Raw genomic sequence first — 23,287 nt, forward strand, 5'->3', positions numbered from 1 at the left:
GGATGGCCTACGGTGAAAAACCGACCAGACAGGAAGCCTCGACTTATCTCGAACCTCGTAAAAACTTCTTTAACAGACCCTTCATTCGCAAAGATGGCTTTTTTCTTGCGATTTTCGAAACTTAGCACATTGAGGAGCGAAAGTGTTTGATGAGGTGGAAGATGAAGAATCGATTGTTAGGCTTTAAAATGCATATTAGAGCGATGGGACTAGAGAGCACAAGTACATGTGAGATTAAAAATTTAAAAATTCTTATAACATCATAAATTAAAATTTATAATATCGTAAATTAATGAAAAACAAACTTAAAAACCAAAATAGAACTATAATTTAGCAACTTAAAAATTCGAGATCTTCAGAATTAAAAAGTGTCATCGAGCACAAAATTTCAGTGTCATCAAATTTGCAAAATTTACACTCATAAATTCATCGACTATAAAACAGCGAAACTCATTAAAATTTCAATCACAAAAATAAAGATAAAGCCGCTGAAATACAATATCGTCCGACATGACATTAATCCGAGCCTATGAAAGAGAAATACTTTGGTCGACGTATAAAAATACAATCAAAAAACATTTACATTTCATCCGTCGAAACGACGTGAAAATACACTCGATCGCGACCCTGTTCCATTGTTTCTATCAGGTAATATCGAATTTGAAATTTTAGCGTTTCGATTTTGCTCGGTTATTTGACACGGGGTTAAATCCTGGCGAATAAACCACCTCTCGAACGCGCTACGTAAAAATTCTGTAGATAAAATAAAGGTTATATTACTCACGAGTTATAGGTTATAAAACGTGATACTACGAGTTCGATATAATTCTCAGAGCGATAGTTATAATCTAACAGCTTTTTCACCGATTTCGTAGAATGCCTATTACAGCGAGAGGATTAGACCTCGGTACAAGTTTCTAACGATGCTTTAACGGTTCTTTGTTCCTTCGCATCTGTAGTTTCAAATCAATTCTTTACCCGAAGCGGCAAGACCCAAGGAGTCATCACATTGTAGCGAGTATTTTTTTATTGTCAGTCACATCTGGTTGTATCCCGGCAGTAGAGTCTTTTGTTCGCAGTTTTCTATTCATGCCGAGGTGCTTGGTTTTGTTACTTAGGTCACTTTGGAGAAAAACCAGACCCACTTCATACGTCGCACTTCCATCTCCAGCAGAATTTTAGCTAAACCCATAGAAAATCAGAAACTGTTTTCCCTCATTAATGTCACAAAAATTGTACGCCCACTGAGTTTTTGTAAAACGTAAAAATCGAAGAGACTCTCGAACATCAAGTACATTGCCTAAGATTTCACGCGTCGTTTAATCATCATTGACGCTGCGACGCACATACAGCGAACATAACGAGAACCACGGTGAAATAGAAAGATGCAGCGGAATGTTGTGCAGCTACAAATAGAATGATTCCATAAATTTCATGGGAAATCGGATCGACGAAATTAGCTGTTTAATAACAAGAAAACAGGAACGGAGTTTCATCCGTTCGGAATATCACATAGGGAAAATTTGATGAAATAGAAGTTCTTAAACTTGTCATTAAAGAAATGAAAACGTCCGATAAAGTATTATAGTTTGAAAATTTAACTACGTCTTCTTAAGTGGAAAAAGATCGTAACTAATTTTTTACGCGAATTTGAAGACCGAATCGCGAGAGTAACAGGAAAGTAATACTCCTTTGTAAACTTTGGCAGTGGCCAGCAGGAAGTTTGAAAGGTCCTTTTGTAAACGGATAGCTGAAACAAATTCATTAACAAGCTTCTGTACGCGTTTTAATGAAGACACGAAGCTGGCCGTGCAAATATTTGAAAAGACTAATTCCCACGCTTCAAGGTTTCGCGGTTTCCTTGATTCAACGAGACACATTACGGTCGCTAATTACTTTCGCGACGACACGAAAATTATAATGGCATGCGGGTGAAATTACAGCGACCGATTTTCACTTATGTCAAACATTCCGTAACCACTTATCTCCATTTTATTTTCCCTCATATATTTTTTTCGGACTGTTTCGAATGCAACGTTCAATTGTTGAAAATACGAGTGCACTTGATCGTAAATTACACTCGAAGTGTTTTCGATATATGCATTACTTTTCTAGCATTTATTCGTTCGCCTCTTTTTGGACATAGTAATTTTAATCAACGCCGACAGATCGCGACGCGTATTGTTCGATATAAATTCCCAACAAATTCTCCAAGTGTCCGGCGGAATATTGAAATTCCATTCTCGCTATGTATCAATGAAACATCAGTTATTTCGTGAAACTTTCAATTACCGGTCGAAAAACACGCGAAGCTATTCAATCTGTCCTACGAGTCCAATGTTCATTTTCGTTTAAAACGATAGTAACTCTTGATACAAATCATCGGTGCTGTTATTAGTTAAATTGAGCAACGACGCGTTTCAATCGCACAAATTTTTTTGTGTATCCTCTCTTTCCGAACATTCGTAAAAAATTCAATTTGCGTTATGTGTTAGGATATTTTCTTTTCACAAAATTATAATAATTACATAATTATAATTATAATGAAATACTTCATTTTTAGTAGAAGTTCAAGTACTTGCATTTTCATTCAGGAAATGCGAAGAAATTTTTAATAATACAGATATTAAATCCGTATAGAAATACAAGTCTCCCAAATATAGAGGTGACAGTAAAGTGTTAAAAACGCGTCTTAATTCGCGTGTACAAAATACGTGCGCGATGCAATGCACTTAAATGCAGCATGATATATGCACACGTTCGCAGTGATAGCATAATGTCGCGCGATTACGCTACGGCGGGCAATAACAATAACATCACCCGCAAAGACGATGCGACGACAAGAACTGGAATATAATAACGATATCACTGGGTCAACGTGACGCTGCCAGCTTACTAATTGAGATAAATTAATAACGACGCGAATGTCATGCGTTGTTCCGCATCCGTAACGCGTTTATCAATTTTCTCGTCTCCTATACACATATGTACCTCGAATCATCCGGTGAATATATGTTCTGTTTGTTATTGATGGGTTTTCGGTACATTATATAATTGCTTGATGCTTTGGTAATTAATGAAAATACGAGATTCGAGGTTCTGAATTTTTGTCATGTTTTAAGATTTTTGGGTTTTTGAGGATTTTGGTTTATGGGTCTTTTGGGTTGTAGGGTTGTGGGGTTTTGGGTTTTTGGTTTCTTGAGTTTTGGAGTTGTAGGGCTTTGGGGTTTTGGGTTTTGGGTTTTGGGTTTTTGGGTTTTTGAGTTTTTGGGTTTTTAGGTATTTGAGTTTTTGGGTTTTTGGGATTTTGGGATTTTGGGTTTTTGGGTTTTTGGGTTCTTGGGTTTCCGGGTTTCTGGGTTTCTAGGTTTTTGGGTTTTTGGGTTTTTGGGTTCTTGGGTTTTGAGGTTTGTGGGTTTTTGGGTTCTTGGGTTTTGAGGTTTTGAGGTTTGTGGATTTTTGAGTTTCTGGGTTTTTGGATTTTTTGGGTTTTTGTGTTCTTGAGTTTTGAGGTTTTGAGGTTTGTGGATTTTTGGGTTTTCGGGTTTTGTAGTTTGCGGATTTTTGGGTTTTGAGGTTTGTGGGTTTTTGGGTTCTTGGGTTTTGAGGTTTTGAGGTTTGTGGATTTTTGAGTTTCTGGGTTTTTGGATTTTTTGGGTTTTTGTGTTCTTGGGTTTTGAGGTTTTGAGGTTTGTGGATTTTTGGGTTTTCGGGTTTTGTAGTTTGCGGATTTTTGGGTTTTGAGGTTTTTGGGTTTTTGGGTTTTCGGGTTTTGAAGTTTGTGGATTTTGAGGTATGTGGGTTTTGAAGTTTATGAGTTTTGAGGTTTGTGGATTTATGGGTTTTGAAGGATTTCTAGGATTTTGGGTTTCATAGTTTTGAGGTTTTCGGATTTTGTCACTTTCGAGTTTATGAGTTTATGGGTTTTTATGTTTCTGGGTTCTCAGATTTTTGTATAAATTGTCTAAATTCAAATTTGTAAATTCCCAGTGCCAATAATTCTGAAATCAACAAAAAATCTCTCAATTTTCTTCTGAAAATTTCAAAACCACAAAACAATAAAATTTACAACCACCTATAATCCAAATACCTATAAGCATACAAAAACCAACAAAACATCCTCCACCTCCTCAATTTCCCCGTAGCGAAGCCTAGCATACTCTGCAACATACAAAGAAACAAACTATCCTCGACAAGCCACGCCATAACTAATCAGTGTCTCGCACTAAAATCGTCTGGGGTGCAAAAAGCTTCGAGCGAAGGAACAGAAGCTTGTCGGGTCCGCTTACAAGCCCTCAGGATGTCCTGTCGGCAATTCCGACCACCCTAACCTCGTCCCACGTGTCCTTAATCCGTGAACGCGATGCAACAACCGGTCTTGAAGGGTGCAAAATCGATCTACGATTAACGGCAGGTCGGATAAAAAGATTATCGTATCGCGTGTTGGTTAAGAGACAGTTGAGGGGTTGGCTGAAAGAGGAAGTATCGTCATCCGGAGACTCGTCGAGCTAGAAAATTGCAGCGACGACATCGTCGTTCGGTAGCTAGCTGCTTTTATTCCACGCAATTACCGCGATAAGGGGATGCTTTAATAATCGGTCGTTAATTGTCACTCACTGGGGCCGGTCCTCGTTCGTCATTCGAACCCCTGCTGCGATCACTCCAGAATGATCTTATCGTTGATAAACGACGGTGAGACCTTTTTCGAATTTGTCTTTGCTGAGTAATCGTGATATTCACTGAATACTGGATAGTTTTAGAGAAGAGAGTTGTCATGGGTCAAAGTGATTGGTAGTGGAAATGGGAGAGGTAGAATAATTTGTAGGATGTGTTGTAGTAAACACATGTAGGTGTAATATGTGGGGCTATGTAACGTGTGGTTATACAAACAAGTGGATCTACACATGACATAGCACAAAATTGTGATATGTTAGGTCGTATAACGTTGTACAGTGGATGTAGAATGCGGTCTTGTACGATGCATGGTCATATAGCGTGTGGTGATATAACATATGATATAACATGTGTGGTTGGTATAACATGTAGTGATGCAGTGTGTGATATTAACATGTGACATTCGAAAAATCTGTAAATCTCCCAAATCGGTAAATCTGAAGATTTGAAAATTTAGTGACTAAAAATCTTTTCAATTTAACCTAAAAATTTCAGAAAATAATAGTGGAAGACTACAAATATTACAAAATTATAAAAAATGATATATTCTAACAATTCTCCAATAAGAATCCTAATTACCACCCCAAACTTTCCTCAAAATTCAATAACCTACTAAATGCACTATCTTTAAAAATATTTCTAAATTGCAATAAAATAATCCGATTATGAACGACACCGAATTAGATGTGCAACGAAAACAGATTTCGAATCTCTACAATTGTTATCATTTTACACGCAGTGAAAACCGAACGATACAAAGCGGTATTTCCCGAGGTAGTCAACAAAATCTGATTCCGTGCGACGACGTACAATGTTTCCGAAATTAATTAACGTTCATGGAGTCATTTACAATGGTTAAATTGAATTTTTCATCACAATCGTCGAACCCCCACCGCGAACAATGCACTCCACTGTGTCGATAACAATGGTTGATCGTTCATGGGTTCGGTATACCGTTCGTGGCAACAATCAATCTTGTCAGATGGCTCGTCTCATTGTCTAATAACAATCATTTACGCTGCCGACGCGATTAATCAGCGGCTTAATAATCCTGCAAACAGGACTACATCGATTCGGAATCATCGGTGTCCCGTCTCCGATTAAACATTTATTCGTCTGTAGACGAATCGCGTATTGCTGCTTCTAATATCTTCATTGGAAAATTTGGAACACTGCTATTGAAAGTAATTTCATATCGTGCGACAGATTATATAATAAATTTTTTTAGGGGATTAAAAGTTTTTTAAATTGTATTGATGAATATGTGAATATTCATTCGTAGTATCAAATGAGAAAGAATAAAATGTTACAGATATCTGTTTGAACATTTTGGTTAGTTTTCATTGAAATTGTGAAACATTGGAAAACTTGGTCAATTTAAAAATTGTAACGTTCGGAGAATTAAAAAATTGAAGAATTGAAGAATTGAAGAATTGAAGAATTGAAGAATGGAAGAATTGAAGAATTGAAGAATTGAAGAATTGAAGAATTGAAGAATTGAAGAATTGAAGAATTGAAGAGTTGAAGAATTGAAGAATTGAAGAATTGAAGAATTGAAGAATTGAAGAATTGAAGAGTTGAAAAATTGAAAAGTTGGAAACTTGAAGGGTTGGATGCTTGAAGGGTTGGAAACTTGAAGGGAAGGAAACTTGAGGGGTTGGATGCTTGAAGGGTTGGATGCTTGAAGGGTTGGATACTTGAAGGGAAGGAAACTTGAAGGGTAGGTAACTTGAAGGGTGGGAAACTTGAAGGGTTGGAAACTTGAAGGGTTGGAAACGTGAAGAGTTGGAAACTTGAAGGGTTGGTAACTTGGAGAGTTGGAGACTTGAAGGGTAGGTAACTTGAAGGGTGGGAAACTTGAAGGGTTGGAAACTTGAAGGGTAAAAAACTTGAAGAGCTGGAAACGTGAAGAGTTGGAAACTTGATGGGTTGGGAACTTGGAGGGTTGGAAACTTGAAGGGTTGGTAACTTGGAGAGTTGGAAACTTGATGGGTTGGGAACTTGGAGGGTTGGTAACTTGAAGGGTTGGATGCTTGAAGGGTTGGATGCTTGAAGGGTTGGATACTTGAAGGGAAGGAAACTTGATGGGTAGGTAACTTGAAGGGTGGGAAACTTGAAGGGTGGGAAACTTGAAGAGTTGGAAACTTGAAGGGTTGGTAACTTGGAGAGTTGGAGACTTGAAGGGTAGGTAACTTGAAGGGTGGGAAACTTGAAGGGTTGGAAACTTGAAGGGTTGAAAACTTGAAGAGCTGGAAACGTGAAGAGTTGGAAACTTGATGGGTTGGGAACTTGGAGGGTTGGAAACTTGAAGAGTTGGAAAATTGAAGAGATGAAAAATTGAAAAATTGAAAAAGTGAAAAAGTGAAAAATTGAAAAATTGAAAAATTGAAAAATTGAAAAATCGAAAAATTGAAAAATCGAAAAATAGGAAAATCGAAAAATTGAAAAATCGAAAAATTGAAAAATTGAATAATCGAAAAATCGAAAAATTGAAAAATTGAAAAATTGAAAAATTGAAAAATCGAAAAATTGAATAATCGAAAAATTGAAAAATTGAGAAATTAAATCCTACGCAAACTCAATTTTCTTTCCACTCCCAATTGAAGAACCGTGGAAAGATATTTACTAAAAGCACCGTCGGTGATTTTTCAGAATTCCATACACCCGTACAAGATTGATAAGGATCGTAAAACTTCAGAAAAATTTCCTCCAAGGTAAACAGCGCGAACGGCATCCATATATTTATTCACAATACACGAACATTTTACCTTCGGAATATACCTACGAAGTTATCTCGCATTTGCGTTTCAGGAACGTCGGATATAATCGAGTCCACCAGCGACCATTTTGCCTGGAAACATTTTCATTTTCGCATCTTTCGTGGCAACACGTGTCCCGATAATATTTCCAGGCTGCGTGCGCTAATGGTCGATCGATTTTCGAGTTCTTTTTAATGCATAAATCATCCTGACCCGTTGACGACGATGTATCGCTGCAAAATGGAGCACCCTTTTTTCTTCCTCGAACAACCAATGATATGTTCCATCGATTGATCATCATTCTCACGTTATTTCGTGTATCATTCGAAATTATTTTTGTTACTGTAACTTGTGGTAATTAAGAGAACAAGAATTATGTACACATGTGCATACATATATATTGAAAATACATGTACATGTATTTATACATAAAAAATGGGTGAAAGGAAAATAATAGAAAAATGAGGAGTACATAAATAAGAGAGTGTCGTTGCATAACCTTTAATATTATTTTACTTGCGTTATAAATATTTTGTGACACAATGTATGCAAGCAATATTTATTAGTATACAGTAGTACACAGTATTATTTCATTGCAAGGAACACATATTGTACATAGACAAATGTATGTTGTCAAATATATGCGCAGACAAATATGCATGCTCAAATGTATACATAGAGTGTATTTAGATAGAAATATCCAAATTCCTATCTATACAAAGTTCAATACGGTGTAATAGCAGTGATAAAACTTGTGATGAATTAACGCGTGTTGTTGTACTATTACGTGGTAATCTACCTCGAGATAATACAAGCTGTTAATAAAACAGAGTTAAACGTTGTAAGATATGATATTTTGTTATCAAATGTGAAATATGATGTCACGTGCGGTATCCCTCGATTTTGCACGCCACTTTGTTTACTCGACTTCATCTGACATTTAGAATGGACATTTAAAAAGAGAACTCATAAAATTTTAACAAAAATCCAACTTTCGTACAAATTATTAATTTTTTTTATTACAAAATTTTTATTTGTGAATTCCAATATTTTCCCATTAAAAACTTACCGAATTTGAGAACATAACTTTCATACATATTATTAAATTTTTTTATTATGAAATTTTTATTTGTGGATTCCAATATTTTCCCATTAAAAACTTACCGAATTTGAGAACATAACTTTCATACATATTATTAATTATTTTTATTACGAAATTTTTATTTGTGAACTCCAATATTTTCCCATTAAAAACTTACCGAATTTGAGAACACAACTTTCATACATATTAATTATTTTTATTCCGAAATTTTTATTTGTGAACTCCAATATTTTTCTGATTAAAAACTTATTGAATTTAACATCAAAATTAAATTAGTTATTAATTAGGAAATTTCGTGAAAAATAGTGAAGTATAATAGTTGTGATAGATAATATATGGAGATCTATCGATACGTATCGAAATTAATCCAGTCGGTATCGGAGGAGCACCGTCTGCCACCGGTTAATGCCGTTCGAGCGAAAAGATTATTGGAGCACGTGTCGAATGCAAGAACGCGTGTTCGACAATGCCGTCCAATCGCGACCGCATACGGGATCCGCCTGGAAGCCTCGAATAGCTCGATAATTAGCGATCATGATCGAAATGCGTTTGTTCTTGTCAGTGGGAAATGTCTTCGATGGTTGACGCCATTGTCTTCGTTGCATTCCCTCATTAGGGCAGTTTGACGAACCGAGACGGACAGGATTTTGCTGATGGATCGCCATCTTGTTAACAGAACTCGGCTGGAGACTACTATCTCCCATTTATTTCTATTACTATACTATTTATTTAATTTATTTCTATTACTATTCCTTATGTATATGTATCTTATTCATTTCTATCTCGAACATTTTTTATTTCACAGATTTCTGAATGTTAAAGACATTTGGATAAAGTAGTTAAGTCTACTGTCGGAAATAGATTTTCTACTTTCACAAGTGTAAAGAAATTTTTAGAAATTTAATCTGATTTTTATTTTGTGCGTACGTAAAACTTGATGAATTCTCTTTTTATAGTTCGGTAGCCACGTTGAGACGATGATTATCATATATTAATTTTTGGGATCAAAAATTTTTGGACTCTTGAATTGCTATTTCCCTAAATTCCTGCATTCTTAAACTTCAGCATCCCTCAAAAATACCTAAATTCCAAAATTTCGATATTCCTAAATTATCGAACCACTAAATTCCCGAATGCGTAGATTCTCAATATTCCTAGATTCCAATATTAATAGATCCCAATACGCCCAAATACCAATATCCCTAGACCCCAATACTTTTGGATCTCAATATCCCTAGATACCTCAATTAACCCTAGACCCCCAAATATCCTTGAATCCTCAAATAACCCTGGACCCCCAAATATTCCTAGATCCACAAATATCCCTAGATTCCCAAGTAACCCGAGATCCCCGAATCTCTCTAGATCCTCGAATCACTCTAGATCTCCGAATCTCCCTAGATCACAATATCTCTAAATCCCAGTATCCCTAGATCCCAATATCCTTAGATCCCAATATCCCTAAATCCCAATATCCCTAAATCCCAATATCCCTAAATCCCAATATCTCTAAATCCCAGTATCCCTAAATCCCAATATCCCTAAATCCCAATATCCCTAAATCCCAATATCCCTAAATCCCAATATCCCTAAATCCCAATATCCCTAAATCCCAATATCCCTAAATCCCAATATCCCTAAATCCCAATATCCCTAAATCCCAATATCCCTAAATCCCAATATCCCTAAATCCCAATATCCCTAAATCCCAATATCCCTAAATCCCAATATCCCTAAATCCCACTTCTTCTAAATCCCAATATCCCTGAATCCCCATATCCCTAAGTCTTACTACTCCTAAATCCCAATATCCCTAAATCCCACTTCTTCTAAATCCCAATATCCCTGAATCCCCATATCCCTAAGTCTTACTACTCCTAAATCCCAGTATCCCTAAATCCCAATATCCCTAAATCCCAATATCCCTAAATCCCAATATCCCTAAATCCCAATATCCCTAAATCCCAATATCCCTAAATCCCAATATCCCTAAATCCCAATATCCCTAAATCCCAATATCCCTAAATCCCAATATCCCTAAATCCCAATATCCCTAAATCCCAATATCCCTAAATCCCAATATCCCTAAATCCCAATATCCCTAAATCCCAATATCCCTAAATCCCAATATCCCTAAATCCCAATATCCCTAAATCCCAATATCCCTAAATCCCAATATCCCTAAATCCCAATATCCCTAAATCCCAATATCCCTAAGTCCCACTACTCCTAAATCCCTTTATCCCTAAATCCCAATATCCCTAAGTCCCACTATTCCTAAATCCCTTTATCCCTAAATCCCAATATCCTTATATCCATACGATCCCCAAATCCTTAGATCTCCACATCCTTGTATCCCTAAAAAATTTGAACACACGAACAGAGCGATAGTAAGCAGATTTACACGTGTAACGTCCAAGTAATTTACTAATCGATAGCAAACGATCGTTACCGCGAGTGACACTCGTCGAAATAACCATTCGACGAGGTAACGAGCATTTTAAGTAGTAAGTAATGACGCGCGATTGTTCCTTCGTCGTTTATCGCCATCCCTAATTGAGATCACTCGTTAAGGCTGGTTTCAATGCGATTTAAGGGAATCGTTTCGGATGGTACATAGCGGTTTCCGCATTCGAGATCGAACCTTCGCCCGTATTATTCGATCGACAAGTGGAAAGTTGACGGGAACGATGTCTACCAATTATCGGAAGCTACGAGTGGGCTTAAGCAAAATTAACGATTCGATAAGTTTTCGAGCACCGTGTCATATAATTTCTTCTCGTTAATGGCTACGACCGCGACGATGAATTTAAATTCGAAAACACTTCTAATCGGCGCTCGGGTAATGATCGTCGAATTCGCCTAAGTGAGTGATTCTGAACCTCTGTGGTCAGGAATACATAAACTCGAATGAACTTACAAACTTGCATTACTGTATTAATTTGGAAATGATTCAATATTTTCAATTTTTCATTTTTGATATTTTAATATTATCTCACTTTTCTATTATCCCCATTGACATAACAGTATCGATAAAATACACATATGATTGATATCACATATCATTGATATCACGTATGATTAACATGACATATGATTGATAATACAAATATGAGAATGTCGATGATAGACATTTTGAACATTTATAATCTTAAAATAAATTAACCTATCCTCTCGATTTTATCTCTTGATATATGCAATAAAAAATTATTTTATTGATCCTTACATGTTTTAATAAAGAACCACATACATGCATGTTTTAAAATGATAAAAAATTGCTCGTACACATATTATATCGTAATTAAACAATTTTTGCATCACAGCGTCTGCAGATTTCACCACGGAATTTTTGAGATTGGTTCGAGCAACGGAACGATGGAAGAATTAAGGGGGAAAGTAGTTTCCGGTGATCAAGCAGTAAAACTGCCGTCGAATCTCGCGTTAATGGCGATCGAATTTACAGGCGCGATATGTGGAGAGCTACGAAGCCAGGAAGGAAGGAAGGAAGGAAGGAAGGAAGGAAACGGGGTACGGTCAGTGTCATTTCCGGAACGAATATACGAGGGGACAGACCGGTGTATACCGCCGATAATTGCTGCTCGTACACAACCGGAAAACACGTGAGCCATTCGCCAACAGCCTCGTTCGCCATTAATTTATTCATCGACTAACATCGAATCGTAGTTAACGAGCTATTTTAACACCCTCTGATCTTTTATGGAGAATGTTTGATCATATTCAAATTATGTTTATCTACGTTTATCGATGCAATCATTTTCAAATTATTCTGATCGCTTTATATGCTGTAGGAGATAAACTGTTTGAGATTTGTTGATTTTGTTGATAGTTGTTATTGGTGTAATAAATATTTTTATAGTTATATTATTTTGTCATTTTTATAGGTTTTGTGATTATTTTAGATGATACTTTTAAGGACTACATTTAATGTATACAATGTTATATCGTAACATACATGTAATTTATTATACATATACGAAGTATAATTTAATAAAATGGAAGAGGAAAATAAATATGTATTATGATTATTGTTATAAAATTGCAAATGTTTGAAACAGCTAATGTCAATATTGATATCATCTATTATTTTTGTTATCAATTTTATGTTTGACATTAATGGTTGCAACACATGACACTATACATTCAGTTAAATTAATTATTTCACAGAAAAAATAAACTAAAGTAACTTCCAAGAGCTCTCAATTTTTAGGTAATGAATTTTGACACAGTTTAGAAAATAAAATTCAAAGTAACCTGATGTTACAATATGTGATATCGAACATAACCGCTGCAATATCAAACATAACCTACATATGTATACCACATATGCTATACATATGTGTACTGCACTAAGCTGTGTGTATATTAAGCTATAATAATTTTGACTGTACTAGTTGATACAATTTTAGTATTCATGACAATACGTCAATTATTATGTTCTTGAATTTGCACTCAAAATGAAGTATTTCATTATAATTATATAATTATTATAATTTTGTGAACATGTATACATACATGATATGTGATACCTACATGATATGTAATATCAAACCTATATTTGATAGTAAAAGTATATGGCACTAATTAAACTTACACTCAAAATGAAATATTTCATTATAATTATATAATTATTATAATTTTGTGAACATGTATACATACATGATATGTGATACCTACATGATATGTAATATCAAACCTATATTTGACAGTAAAAGTATATGGCACTGATTGAACTTACACTCAAAATGAAATACTTCATTATAATTATATAATTATTATAATTTTGTGAACCTGTATACATACATGATATGTGATACCTACATGATATGTAATATCAAACCTACATTTGACAGTAAAAGTATATGGCACTAATTGAACTTGCACTCAAAATGAAATATTTCATTATAATTATATAATTATTATAATTTTGTGAACCTGTATACATACATGATATGTGATACCTACATGATATGTAATATCAAACCTATATTTGACAGTAAAAGTATATGGCACTGATTGAACTTACACTCAAAATGAAATACTTCATTATAATTATATAATTATTATAATTTTGTGAACCTGAATACATACATGACATGTGATACCTACATGATATGTAATATCAAACCTAAATTTAACAGTAAAAGTATGACACTGATTGTACACTTAATAAAACTTCAATTTGCTCGTTAAAAGATACCTTAAAAAATGATAATCACCAAAGTGAATACAATTACAAGGGAAGTTCAAAGAAGAATGGAGTGAAAGATAAATGCATCGATTTCGTAATGGACTGCATTAAATTGGATAAGGAACGTCAGATATTGCAATTCCATTTACGAGTATCGACCGTCTGTTAATTATTTCGCGGCTCGTTATCGCGATACTTTTCAAACGAAATCATTTGCGACACAGCAGCGAGCCGCGCGCGAAATACCAATCAATTCTGGCCGCGATACGGCAAATCCGATCATTTTAATAATCGTTTAAAATAATGACATTAATTCGAACGGGACAGCCGTCGAATATCGTTGCGGTCCGAACGTCACGTCGTTCGTCCATCGAAAAATATTATCACCCTCCCCGATTCATCCCCCTATCTGTGGTATTAAAACGAGTCGTCCTGAAAATACACCGGAATCTGCTTTTTCATTTTTAATCGAGCGAAATTCACCGATTTTTTGCGTCGAGATTGAACGTCGTCGATTCGTCGATAGTAAATTGCATTTAGATTATGGCAAAAATTTATAGGAACGGTTTATCGATAAGTTTATTAGTGAGTTATTAGTCATCATTTTTTTAGTTAATTGTGAGTAACAATTTTTTAATAAATTATTGGTAAATTGTTAGGAATAGTTTATTAGGAAATTTGTAAATTTCTTGGGAAATTATTCATGAATTATTGGTATGAATTTATTGTTAAATTATTAGTAAACAATTAGCAATAATTTATTAATAAATTATTAGTAAATTTATTAGTAAATTATTAATGAATTATTAGCATCAATTTATTATTAAATTATTAGTCAACAATTAGCAATATTTTATCAGTAAATTACTAGTGAATTTCTTAGTAAATTATTAATGAATTATTAGTATCAGTTTATTAATAAAATATCAATAATCAATTAGCAATAATTTATCAATAAATTACTAGTAAATTTATTAGCAAATTATTAATGAATTATTAGTATCAATTTATTAATAAAATATCAATAATCAATTAGCAATAATTTATCAATAAATTACTAGTGAATTTCTTAGTAAATTATTACTGAATTATTAGTATCAATTTATTAATAAAATATCAATAATCAATTAGCAATAATTTATCAATAAATTACTAGTGAATTTCTTAGTAAATTATTAATGAATTATTAGTATCAATTTATTAATAAAATATCAATAATCAATTAGCAATAATTTACTAATAAATTACTAACAAATATATCATTAAATTATTAACGATTTATTACTGTCAATTTATTACTAAATTATTAGAAAATTATTAGTACAAATTTGTTAGTAAATTATTGATCGAAATAAATTATAAATATATTTGATCCGAAGTGAATTTCGATTTAAGTTTTAATTCAAACAAATCGGGTTTAAATTATAACAAACAGTAATGAATGCGATTCATTTTAGAAGGAATATAGGAATCGATAAAAAATTATTAATTAATACAATCATTTTTATTTGATTTGCATCGCGGAGGAAAAATGAACATCTTTCTATTTGCGATTATTAATTACAATGTACATATTAAAGAGAATATCGGAGATGTTCTTATTCCGATATTTTATTTCTGTCGGAGTTTTAAACGAATCTTAAAATAAAATGGTTTTGTATTCACACATTTAAATATTTTTAATAAATTTAATTATTCGAGCGTCCATAATGAAAACAGAATGAAGTAAACATATTTTCATTTTAATTAGTCCGCCTCGGTGACTTACGAAATAGGAAATATTAATTAAAGGAAATCAAAATCCGGGTAAACAAAAAATTTGAAAAAAATCCGTAATATAAAAGCAGCGCCGAATTATTAATTAAAAGCAACAAGGAGGCTTTAATAAAACAAAGAAGCAGTTACCATTCAACAGAACTTTCTTCGTGAAAATTATCGCGAGTTTATAATCCGCGTAAACCGACGCAGACACCGTGGATCGCGAACACGTATCACGGGGGGTTGGTTGCTACCCCGAATTATTTTTTCCCCGTTTCGCAAAAAATTTATGCGAGCAACGAGATTAACTTTTTAATTAATCCCCGCCGGTGTTTTACGGTTATTTCACAGATATTGAATCAACGGTGGAAATGAACTGGACTGGAAGGGGTTTCGGGGGGAGGGTGGTGTGAAATTCTGCTCGATCATTAAATGAAACCCGCGAATCGATCTGCCTAACAATGTCCAAAAGCCCGCGTAATCCACTCCCGGGATATTCGACGAGAACGAAGCCCATGCAGGAAAATAATGCTGTCTGCTCGTCAAAGCGGAAGATTACGCGTTACATCGTGAAATAGATATGGGCTGGCTTGCTGGCTATTATTTCGTGAAATTCTGATGGACCTCTCTGGTTAAGACCGTGAAAGGAAAATTGATTTTCGAGGATAAACCCTGATACGGATTTCCAGCGAAAGAAGCGGAAAAAGGACTGGACATGAAATCCTTATCCTCGGGATAACAGCTCTCAGAGTATTACGTTATAATTATTTCAAATACACTGTTATTTTATACTGGCAAATAGTCATGCAGCTTAACCTGTCAATATTTATTTTTACTACCTCGCAATATAGTAATCATTCTATAATACGCAAATATGTATGTCCTTTACGATATAAACAAACGATGACCGTGTTGTTCTTCTATCCTTTTCTGTTATACGCTCGCCGCGTCGACGATATTCTACTGTTTCACGAAAACGCGTTGTGACTTGCAAATCTGTTCGACAGTCCTATTTTACGCTTCTCAAGAGAACGGTCGTGGAAAGCAGTGCCCGGAATTCTCTTTTATGTGTGTCTTCGAATTGTTCATTTTTCTAGTGCATTATATATTTATTTTTCCGTCTTCATATCCTACAATACGATCCATTAAAACCCTGTTGCAGGTAGGGAGTGTGACCGTCATTAGGACACCAGTCGAAGGTAGCTTCAAGTGTAATGCTGAGGAGGTAAAAAATCTGGGCAACACGTGCGGTTTGTTCAAAAATATTCTATTGCAACAGTTCAATTGAACAGATCTTTATTACCCATTATAGAAATCCTCGTCGTTCGGATCTAAATTGATTTACGATCGTCGGAGTCCTACCCCCGCTGAAGTACTCCCCGTTTTCCAACAGTCACGTGGAACGAGTTTCTTCAAAATTGCAACCAATCACGAACGCCGTGAGAAAAAACACACCCACAAATTCAGTTTACCAGTAAAGCAACGTTAGCGACAAGTCAGCAGATTCCAAGATACGTTCAAATAGTAAACATCGAGTTAACTCGCTGAAGGAAGCTTTTTATTTAAGTGCGTTATACACTTAGACTGTGTACCATCTTTGATCATTCAGAGAGCTGTTAATTTTGAGGTAGGTATTCTATGAAAGTTTCTTTTGCTTTGATTTTTGTTCGTGAGAATAACACTCTAAGACAGTATTAAATATTTTACAGGTTTGAAAATTGAGGAATATGGAATTTAGCCAATATTGTAATTCCTATACGATTGGTGGTGGCGGGTACAGCAGTTCAAACCCAGGCAAGAAGATGAATATAAACATTCGCAAATACAAATACGCGAAATGGAACAATTGCAACTACAGAGATGTGACTATATATATTAACCTCATTCATAAAGATGCGAAATTCCGCTTCAGCACTCGAATAAGCACTGGAGGTTGGAACAAAAACTATTACAGTTTTACAGATATGTCGCGCAATGTGAATCTAAATGTTTGGAAATACAGGAAGTTTAATATATACGTGCGCGATCAGTCAAATGTAACTAGAAACGTTTACAAATCCAATAATTGGAATGCGAAGACACACAATTATTCAGATTATGTTATGACTTATGACATAATAAATAATAAGACTGTGTATTTGAATATTCACGAATATCTAAATTGAGACAGGGGTTTTTGCTGCATTATGTTATACGTACTACAAATTATATAAATTGTCTTTCAAACTTGTAGTTGTAACTTGTTAGCCTTTAAAATTCATCGAGCGTTGTAATGTATCACGAAGCGTCATAAATACTTATTCATTAATTATAGTTATCATAGTTATAATTAATATATTATGTACGAGTACATATCAGTCATATAAATCATAAGAGTTTCAAATTTTCTGTCAACCATTTTCAAGATCCATGTACCAAAATTGTTATGTAAAGTTACATAAATAAATAAAGCTTAAAGTCACTAAATAAAGTTTGCTATTAACTTTCGATCCTCTTCAACATTTTTTCCTCTCTCTCCCTCGTTCATTGATTTCTTACCCAGGGAATTGGGTTTATGATTCAACTGGCTGATTTCTGTAATTGTATTAACGAGATTGTACGTGTTTCGCGATACCAACACGGAGAACCCGGTGTAATATATTAGCGACGAACCATCTTCGAAGCATAGAGCCGCTACCTCCCACGTTCGCGTTCTGAGACACGTGCATGTCATGTCAGCTCGATACATCAGGAATTATGTACGTATATCCTTCAACCCCTTACTAACGTTACGTGCATATATGTACTGCAGCATGTCATACTGTAACTCCTCATCAGGAATATAGCTCGAACTTTATGTCCCTTGTAACAGAATCATTTAGAAATTAAGGCGGGAATTTAATATCGTTCGCTAATCGTTGTCACGTTACATGTGAATTTACGTTTAAGTCGAATTCATTGCGTTCAAATGGGTTATTGTGGATTATTCTGGATTCGATGTAGAGGTTATTGATGATTGACGCCTTCAATTTCACGTAATCGAGTAATTTGAGATTTTCGTGAGGTACTTGCCATCGTGAGGTAGTGATTTTAAGGGGAAGTTTTTCATAGGTGATCAATTTTAGAAATTTAGATGCTTTGAAATTTTTGAAATTTCAACTACTGTATTTTCAAAGTATTATATAGATTTCAAAGTGCTATATTTAGAAATTCAAAGGGTTTGAATTTTAAAACTAAAAAGTTTCAAGTTTTTAACTTTTCAAATTCTCATGTGTGCATGTTCATATATTCAATTTTACACACATTTACAAATTTGATTTAAAAATGTATAAATGGAGAAATGTTCTGACATATTTAGAGACATCAAAGTTTCGAATTAATAATTTTTTTAATTTCAAATTTTTAGACTCAGAAATTTTCATATATGTGAATGTTCAACATAACCTCAAATTATACTTCATATTAGTCACTTCAAGTCACTGCATATTAGGGACTAAGTCTTTTAAGTCATTAAATGGCGTACAGTGTGTGTCTCTTAATCAAAATGGCGTCCAACGTGCCTCTCTTAATCAAAATGGCATCCAACGTGCTTCCTACGTGCCTCCTAATAAAAAAATTACTCAAACATATTCTTCATGTACCATAAAATTCTACAATCATTTTTCCTACCAACTTCAATGCAATATCTAAAAAAAAGTGACCTTTGCGACAGTATAAATTCCATCAATACTCGATGTTTCAAAAACGTGAATCCCTTGTTAATTTCTCAACGAGGCAAACGTAAGGCGCTGATTACGCGATTATTAATGCGAGTGCTATTTATCGTCCGCATGATCGATGGCTATGAATAACGGTGTGTGTATCTTTTCAGAAAATCTGGCGTGTATGAACGGGGCCGCTGAACGTTGGCGAAGTAATAAGGCAAAAAAGAAATGGCTACCACGTTCGCGATTGATCGTTACGTGCTTCGAATTGCAAGTACGAAAAAATGTTCGGAATTACTTCGGAGATTAAGAGTTACTTGTTTTATTACTTTACAAGTTCAATGACATTTCATTTATTTATATTACAGGGTTTTAATGAAATTTCATTTCCGCTGGTATTATGTAGAGTTCTTTTCTTCGAACTTTTATTAGTGGAAGGTTTTATTTAATTATATTGCATATTGCCTCTAGGGTCAAAGGGGTGCTTTTATTAATATTTTATGAGGGGAAATCTTTAGTTTAATAATACTTTATAAGGGTGAGTTAGGATTATTTTGTATTTCAGAGAGTTATTTAAAATATTAATACACATTTATTTGTACTGAAAGTATTTATTTGTATAACCTTCATGAATTAAAAATATTTATTCGTACAATCTTCATTAATAAAAAATATTTATTTGTAAATTCATGAATAAAAAATATTTATTTATATAACCTTCATGAATAAGAAATATTTATTTGTGCACACACATATGAACAAAATAATATTAATTTATATAACCTTCACGAATAAAAAATATTTATTTGCGCACACACATATGAACAAAATAATATTAATTTATATAACCTTCATGAATAAGAAATATTTATTTGTACACACACATATGAACAAAATAATATTAATTTATATAACCTTCATGAATAAAAAATATTTATTTCTGCACATATAAATAAAAAAATACCTGTCTGCATATCTTGTAATAAAAAATATCCATTTACGCCCCTTTGAACAGAAGATATGGCTAATATAAAAACAGTTTAAAACAGCATTTTGCAAGACAAAAGGTCATGCAACGCGGAGTTAATACCCAAAGCAAGAGATTAAACGAACAATAAAAATGTAAATAGTAAAGAAGAAAGATACAAAACGAACGTAACATCGTTGCCCATTTTTTCCTCTCTGTTTACAACAAACGTTATGATGTACGTCGTTAATACCATGCCAGCCACGTATCACCGAATCGTCGGCCAACATCGTTGATACGGCATCAGGCGTGCGTCACGCGCGAACATTACACGATCGCACGCGACTCAAACAACTCGCTTTTCCGTTGGACCTGGCATTACGAAACAATCCCGTAGATCGCCATTTTTTTTCCTTTTTTTTTCACTCGCCGCGAAACCGTACAAAATCAGTTCGCGTGTCGCAGGTTGCCGACCCCGTCAGCCCGCGACACTCTCGTGTCCCGACGTATTAACCCCGAAACTCCCACACACGTGCACACATATGAATGTGTTTCATCGTGTGTAGCAATTGTGTTCAACACCTTTCAGGTAGATTTCGAACCAATCTGAAGTCACTAGGGTTTTCAATCAAGGTTGGTGAAACATTTATTGTCGGATTTGATTGCCAAAAATAAAAACTGGGAGGTTTATAAATAAATAAGGTGGAGACTACTGGACGTATATTTTAGATGTAGAATATTCATACAAGTAAGGGTACATAAGGTGTCAGTACAGCTAAGGTTAGGTTAGGTATAACATTAGTTATGAGACACCCTGTATAGCTAGCGATGGTACTTTGCATCCCCTCTTTACCTCCAAACTGTTTTCTAAAAAAAAAAATTAAGGATTTAATAGAAAACTTTAGTGATTAGTCAATTTTTCTGAAGCCTTAAAGAGTAGAAAATATTCGAAAAGGAGATAAATTCATTATTTGGTAAAAATTGCAGATACAGCAAAATTGTCCCATATATTATGCAAATACGGTGAATTGCAGGTGAAACGAGTGTGAATAGGTCATTAAAACGTTACGAGTAATATATCGCGGGACATCCATCTGGGTGGACACGTTCGAAGAAGGTAAAAATGTGGCACGAGCATTCAACACTTTGCATGAATATTCAGCGACACTTAAAAGCTCTAATGATAATCCAAGAAGCGCGTGAAGGTTTAAGGAAATTGCATCTTGTGAAAGAGGATGTTGTAAAGAGGGCAGGAATAAAGACACAGGGGTGGCAAGCTGTAAGTTTAAAGGGAAGCAACAGCCCCTCGAGTACACTGGCTTCGCATGCTCATCGAAAAATTTGTACATATTTATTACAATGTACGTGGCATTGTATTAGCATAAATTTACAAGTTTCATGCCCCATTTATCCCCCTAATGTATGGGTTCTCATCACCTGAGCCAACCGCGTTATCTCGTGTTTTTCGCCCCATATTAGGGTAGTATCTGCTGTTCACGGGGGGAAAGAACGTTATTCACCGTTAACAAAACATTTCACCGAAACTTTGTAATCCGACGGAAGATTGTCCTCGAGATCGAATGTTTCCGAAAGGTCGCCTTTGATATATTGCAGGAAACTTTTCTTGCACGACATTCAAGTTTTTATAGTGTTTTTATGAGCGATTGCGTTTGGCGAATTTTAGGGGATTGGGAGCTGGGATGGAGGAATTTGGGGATGTGAGGGTTTAGAATTTAGAATTTAGGGATTTGGGGATTTGGGGATTTGGGGATTTGGGGATTGAGGGGTTTGAAGATTTGGGGATTTAGGGATTTGTAGATTTAGGGATTTGGAGATTTGGAGATTTAGGGATTTGGAGATTTAGGGATTTGGAGATTTGGGGATTTAGGGATTTGGAAATTTAGGTATTTGGAGATTTAGGGATTTGGCGATTTAGGGATCTGGAGATTTAGGGATTTGAAAATTTAGGGATTTGGAGATTTGGGGATTTGGGGATTTAAAGATTTGGGGATTTATGGATTTGGAGATTTGGGGATTTGGGGATTTGGGGATTTGGGGATGGAGGGGTTTGAGGGGTTTGAAGATTTGGGGATTTAGGGATTTGTAGATTTAGGGATTTGGAAATTTGGAGATTTAGGGATTTGGAGATTTAGGGATTTGGAGATTTGGGGATTTAGGGATTTGGAAATTTAGGTATTTGGAGATTTAGGGATTTGGCGATTTAGGGATCTGGAGATTTAGGGATTTGAAAATTTAGGGATTTGGAGATTTGGGGATTTGGGGATTTAAAGATTTGGGGATTTATGGATTTGGAGATTTGGGGATTTGGGGATTTGGGGATTTGGGGATTGAGGGGTTTGAGGGGTTTGAAGATTTGGGGATTTAGGGATTTGTAGATTTAGGGATTTGGAGATTTAGGGATTTGGAGATTTAGGGATTTGGAGATTTGGGGATTTGGGGATTTAAAGATTTGGGGATTTATGGATTTGGAGATTTGGGGATTTGGGGATTTGGGGATTTGGGGATTGAGGGGTTTGAGGGGTTTGAAGATTTGGGGATTTAGGGATTTGTAGATTTAGGGATTTGGAGATTTGGAGATTTAGGGATTTGGAGATTTAGGGATTTGGAGATTTGGGGATTTAGGGATTTGGAAATTCAGGTATTTGGAGATTTAGGGATTTGGCGATTTAGGGATTTGGAGATTTAGGAATTTGTAAATTCTCACATTCTACACTTCTTGTTAAGAATATAACAAATTATCGCACGTTCATAAATCGATTGACAAAAAACTATTACATCGTTAATTTATATAAATCGTGAACTCTGTCATGAATGTCATTCTTTATCGTATATTTGCCATCGTTAAATCGTTAACAGTTTGCTGTAATATTATTTTAATAAATTGATTACATTTGGCTTAGCATCCATTTAATAATTCAAAGTTATCGTCGTCAATCACTGCATAATTCTAACACTTCTAAAATTACCAAATTCAAAAATAACCTTCTCAAATCAAATTTGGGCTAATGACCATGGCAGTCGATGCCTATAACACTAATCATCATCATCATCAAATCAAATTTCTAAACCTTCAAAAACACAAGTTCCCAAACGCCCTTTCTTAGTTATTCAACC

At 34.7% G+C, this 23,287-nt stretch overlaps 2 long non-coding RNA genes across 2 annotated transcripts; one reads left to right on the top strand and one right to left on the bottom strand.

Moving 5' to 3' along the window:
- Positions 1-16,424: 16,424 nt before the first annotated feature.
- LOC105662062 (uncharacterized) lies at positions 16,425-17,728 on the top strand. The gene is made up of 4 exons (XR_013039622.1): positions 16,425-16,570; positions 16,665-16,727; positions 16,815-17,129; positions 17,212-17,728. It is a non-coding gene; the product is annotated as an uncharacterized LOC105662062 (long non-coding RNA).
- LOC143265255 (uncharacterized) lies at positions 17,285-18,528 on the bottom strand. The gene is made up of 2 exons (XR_013039623.1): positions 18,155-18,528; positions 17,285-18,076 (listed from the first exon to the last, which is right to left on the bottom strand). It is a non-coding gene; the product is annotated as an uncharacterized LOC143265255 (long non-coding RNA).
- Between the last annotated feature and the right edge of the window lie 4,759 nt (positions 18,529-23,287).

The sequence above is a fragment of the Megachile rotundata genome, chromosome 10, assembly GCF_050947335.1.
Source record: "Megachile rotundata isolate GNS110a chromosome 10, iyMegRotu1, whole genome shotgun sequence".
NCBI classification, from domain to species: domain Eukaryota; kingdom Metazoa; phylum Arthropoda; class Insecta; order Hymenoptera; family Megachilidae; genus Megachile; species Megachile rotundata.